The sequence below is a fragment of the Pomacea canaliculata genome, linkage group LG2 (genome assembly GCF_003073045.1).
Source record: "Pomacea canaliculata isolate SZHN2017 linkage group LG2, ASM307304v1, whole genome shotgun sequence".
In the NCBI taxonomy this organism is placed as follows: domain Eukaryota; kingdom Metazoa; phylum Mollusca; class Gastropoda; order Architaenioglossa; family Ampullariidae; genus Pomacea; species Pomacea canaliculata.
In genome coordinates, this window is record NC_037591.1 from 10659144 (window position 1) to 10664875 (window position 5732).

The 5732-nt window shown below is 39.2% G+C and overlaps 1 long non-coding RNA gene across 1 annotated transcript; it reads left to right on the forward strand.

Moving 5' to 3' along the window:
* The first annotated feature begins 2223 nt into the window (after positions 1-2223).
* On the forward strand, positions 2224-5358 carry LOC112556613. Its single transcript, XR_003097788.1, has 3 exons — positions 2224-2407; positions 2818-2957; positions 5163-5358. It is a non-coding gene; the product is annotated as an uncharacterized LOC112556613 (long non-coding RNA).
* The last annotated feature ends 374 nt before the right edge of the window (positions 5359-5732 follow it).

Below are 5732 nucleotides of genomic sequence, written 5' to 3' on the forward strand. Positions count from 1 at the left end.
TGGTCAGGATGTGCACAGTCCAGTCAAGGCTAACTTCCAATTCTGTTCAGGACTTGTTAAATAACACAAATCTGGTCAGGAGTTGCACATCCAGTCAGGACTACAACACCAAGTCGGTTCAAGACTTGTTGCAAACAAAACGTCCGGACACACTGATGACACCGAGGAGACTGTTACTTCTCCCCGCCCCCGTCAAGGAAAAACTCACACAACAACATCCCAAACACTCAAACACTCTTTCCTTTGTTCTTCGAACAAAACAACCTATCAACACCAGTTGATTAAAAAAACAACAAAAAAACAAAGCCCGGCCGGCCATCCCTGTGTGGCGCGCACTCAGACAGTAATTGCTGTCTTTCAACCTCCCCCTTCCAGTTACTTTTTTCCCTGTCTCCTTCCTAGCTCAAAAAAAACCATTAAAAAATATAAAACAAACTTAAAACCAAAACTAAACTCATGCTGAACTTGAAACCTCGATGTTGTAGGCGGGTCACGTGTGTGGCGATGACGTGGATTTAGTCAACGGACGTCCCACTGGATCAGTCCGCGTTTCCTTTGGCTACATGTCTTCGCTGACGGATGCTATCCGCTGTCTAAACTTCATCGTCGACTGCTTTCTGGACACGAGCGGTTGCCCTATGCCAGCGATTACCCTCCCCGACTGGTACCTGCAGAGTCAGATGCCAGACAAAGGACGAGCCCTCACGAGTGCCTTGACGGAGGGAAGTGTCCACCTGCAAGATAACAACTTAAATGAAGTTTCGAAGACAGTAAGACAAAATGGCGGCGCCATGAAAACCAGCGACGTTCCAGTTTCTCGACCTCCACCTGAACATCCTGCTGACATGGCATGCTCTGAAAAAGTCCGTCGGCTGACCGACATTTTTCTGTATCCCATCAAATCCTGTGGAGCCTTCAGGGTATGTATTATTTAAATAAATATTTTGTGTGCTTAGTTTAATAAAGGTATTTTGTATATGTCGTGTGTACGTATAATTTCTGAGTAATTTCTGTTCTTTTATTTTCAAATAATGCTCAACAAGACAGTCAATATATTACGTTTACCTGTTTATGAACGTGTCGTGTGCAAAACGCACTTGGATAAGATAAGAACATTTTAGGAAATTTCAAAGAATTGTTTGTCGTTGATATTGTTATTATTTATTTTTTTTATAGAAGCGAGAACCGCGTCTGTGCTTGCTTGCCCCTGTCATCCACCTTGATAGCGGCAAGCTGGAGTTGTCTTTCCCTGGTACGCATGCTTCATTGGTCGGGTGGCTGACTTGACAGGGAGGTAGTTCTCGAGGGAACGGGTGCTGAAGTTTACGAGGGAACGGGTGCTGAAGTTCCCGAATAAGACTCCGACGATAACCTATGGCATTATTAGCATTATTCGCCTTCAGTTTTTACTACCTGTCTTCCCTCTCTCTCCCACTCCATATTCATTTCTGTTGCTCATGCACACACGCACACACGCGCACTTACAAGAATTGCACTGAACTAATGCTGAAATTGGGGACAGTGCAGACAAGTATCACTGGGGTACAATAGTAATTATTATCAATATACAAATCTCAAATATACAATTTTTATCAGTATACAAATATATTTTATTAAAAAAATTACAGAGAAATTATAGTTTGTTGAGTAACTTACTCTAAATGTTTAGTACTTTCAATCAAATTTCAATTCAAAGTAGCACTGGGGTACAATAGTAATTATTATCAATATACAAATCCGACAATACTTCATACTTCGCCACTTCATAGATTTTAATTTTTTAAAAAGACATTACAGAGTAATTATAGTTTGTTGAGTAACTTACTCTAAAATGTTTAGTACTTTCAATCAAATTTAAGTACATGTAATGTGTTGTGAAGGAAGACTCTTTTATTTAAGTTAAAATAATAATATTATAAACAGCGCATTTTTCCGTTAAACAGCGACTTCAGTGCGCTATGAAAAAAGATACAACACAAGTATATAAAAAAGAAAAAGTGAGAAAAAGTGGAGAGGATAGGGTACCATATAGTGAGTAAATCGGTAGTTGAAGCAAAGCCTGCAGATGTCTAATAGGCTAAGGGAGGTAGTCCGATCACCAGCATTCACGTTCAGATAGTTGTACTCTCCCCTGTATTTCTCGTTGAGCTGTTATTTTGGTGGTACTAATGCTCAAAGGCACACACACACCAAATGCTCATTTTCCTAAACATTTGACAGGTTCATTGTTTTTTAAGCAGTAGAATCAGCAGTAACTGCAGTAGAAGGAGGCCTTGGACTATTGTCTTACACTAAAAGCTCTGCCACCTTCTGCAGGGACGGAGTCGTGCTACATAGGTCTAGACACGTATGAAACAGATGAGTTGAACAACACCAGTATCTGCACCAACAAAATTTGCAACGACAAGTGAGTTCAAGGGTCAACTTCGTTAGCTATAGTATGACTATATAGCCGCACCTCTAGCTCCTTTACTTTCTTCTTTCTTCTTTGATCCCTGCTATCAGTCCATCACTCCTTTCCTTTCTTCCTTCAAATCTGAGGGTTTTTTTCGGTCAGTTTATTCATTTTTCCTTTTATTTACTTATTTATTCGGACGCTGCGATTTTCACTTCATTATGTCTTCCAGATTCGTTGCAAATGTGGAATCGACGGTGTACTGTTTGGCTTACTGTTTACATGTATTAACAGTGTGCTGATTGGTGGTTGGTTGTTGTACATGCTAGATTGAAATGTACTAATTGGTTTACGTAGTTTTGTTTTTCCTAATGTTGAGACGAATATTATCCAATATTTTTAAAAGAAATAGTTTCGTGCAGAGTGAACACAGTGGACTGCGGAGAAGCGGTGGCGCAGTGGCTGTGTGAGACGTTCGAGAGACCGGAGCTGCGTCTGTTGCGGCAGCTGCACGATGACAGTCGACACAGCAAACGCAAGGACGTGGCAGCAGGAGATACAGGTGAGATCAGGTGATACATTTAACATAAAAGAAAACGCAGAAGTGTTTTTCTATACTGAAACTGTAGATATGACTTTCTGAGAGAGTTTATTGACGGGTACAACAGCAAAGACTTTAGTGGTGGGTATAGCGGTATGTCCATTATAGGACAGGCATTACTGCTTTCATGGTGTACTCAGGGAATTCCTGTTTGGCATTATGAAGTGACCTGGACTGTCGTTGGCCAACGAGGCGCAGTTCCTGCTGATTTCTAGAGAGAGCGTGCGGTCACTGCAAAAAAAAGCTTGTCGAGCAGCAGGATGACAATCTTCGTGAGGTCAAAGGTCAGAAAGCGGAGCTCAGGCTTATCAGTAAGTGCTTAGGCACTCGTTTGGTTGATCCTCATTAAAGGTGTACAAGAGATGCGATGAGCGCTCCTTGCGGCGTTCATGAGTGCTTATGCAAGGGAGATAATTTCGAACGCGGCAGGACGAGATGTGCGATATTGCTTGTCGAGGTCTTGCAGAATAAATGGAAGTCCAATGTGACTTATAGCTATTTACCGCTCTCCTTTCATCTCTGAATCTTTATCTGTATGTATTTTTCCTTCAGTTTTGTTTTGATAATGATTTTGTATCAACTAGCTCTGCTTACTAAAAAAATATAGTCTTTTACATTAGATTATATCATTATTGTTTGAGTTATTATAATTTCTTAAAAGTACAAAAGGGTTTTCCTCCACACCAGATTTATTATGATTAAAATTGCAAAGGTTTATTATGATTTAACAATTAGCTCATGCTCTGCATATGAGAGTAAATAACTAGTGTCGTAGACTTTTCTCATCATACGCAGCATGGAGACGATTATTTCCCACCTTTGTCAACATAGTTAAACAATCCCTGCCAGATGTTTAACCTGCAATGTTCACGAGATTTGTTGAAGTGAACCATCGGTATTTCAATCTCTTCATGGCTTCTCTTTTTTTACCAGGTGAGCAGAACTTAGTACAACGTTTCAGATCGCAGATTACAATTTTTTATAGAAGTGTTGTACCTTCAAATTCAAGATGTGGATTATATTTTTACCATTATATGAGATGTCATCTAGTGAGGGTTTTTTTCCTCGTGGTTGAGTCACATGACAGCCTTCTGCGTTCTCTTGTAACACATGCGCGAGTATCCTATGCTAAAACAGACTTCCTTTCTCTGTTCTTTCATGATCACGTGCGCACCCGGGCATTCATATATAAATATTCATGCACGTGTGTAATCGAGCCAGTATGTGATGTAATTCGTACTTGTGATGAAATCTTATTTTATCTTTTTTACAACCAAAATTTAAATTTTGTTTAAAGATCTGGCATTGACTGCAGGTTATTGAAGATTTGCTAGGTATTCTAGCTTTTGATCCGCATTTTTGTACTTTCTGTCTCTTGCTCAAATAATTATGAGAAATTTGTCGGCAATGACTCCACCTCTTTTATTTATATATTTATATTAAAATTTATTTACAATAAACGTTTTAGAATCCTGATTTTACTGTAAGTGATTCTTTTCTGTATTCCGCGATAAGTGCCACCGGAAACAGGGTTTATAAATGTAGATCACCGATGTCTGTAACACTTGGCAGGGACTGTTGTGTGTCCATTTGACTTTTACCTCGTGCACGTGCAGATTTGTATACTAAATATAAGTTGGAAATAAAAGTCCGCTGTAAGTTTTCCTCGAGATTACAATAGTACCATTGAGTTTTATCGTGTGTTGAAAGAGCGACTACTGTGTGGGCAGCATAATCCCCATGTTCTTGCTTTTGCAAGCATGTTAAATATAACAAATACATAAAATATCCAAGATATAATTTTTATAAACATATGAGTTGAAGAGCTAACTATCGTTGGTCACGAGTTTTTCTCACTATTTTCATGCAGTCTTTCACGCAGGAGTGATACAGGTGTTTAGTTTTGTTGGCATGTGCTGTTATCTCCCTTTTCACTACATTTTCTTACATTCCTTTTATTTTTCTTGTCTTTCTTTTTGTTTCTTCTTCTCCCCGGTCTTCATAATTATGCAGGTTAATAGTGATAATAATACACTTTTACTTAATAACTATTATTATGCATATCTGTGACAAAGGACATCGAATAAAGTATGTGTAGCATCAGTGCCAGTAAAATAAAATATGAATCTTCTTATGTCTGGTGCGCGTGTTCTGTGGTTTGTCAAGAGAATGTGCCTGGTTTGCAAATCTTGACTGATGGTGAATCACGGGCCTTATCATCTGTCACGTCCATCCATCTACTCCCCTCAACGATCGGCATCAGTCGAGGGATGAATAAATGTCCACAAACTACCAGCACGTGGGGAGCTGTAGTATCTACTAAGGTTTAGCAGCAAAGGTAAAACATTTCCGCTCATGCACAGTGGGTAGAGGGGTACTTTAAAACAGCCAGATCCTGACTAAACGATCACTTTATTATTTTTGAAATTTGTATAACAACATGATGACGATTCAGTTAAATTTGTTGAAACTGATTTTGATTAAAGACGCACATAACTAATAGCGGTCGTATAATTCTGTGTGTTACTAAAAAGGGAGGTAAGTTTTATTAATATTTCAGACGAAAAGTTCGAGGAAAGACAATCTTAAATTCTATGACATTTCGGAATCGGACAAAGAATAGTATTAACCTCCTTGAGGCGGACGACATGAGAGATTACAGCAGGAGTCGGCAACCTTTTTGATATTCAAAGCTACTTCACGGGTACTGAATAATACGAGGAACTGCTTGTTTTA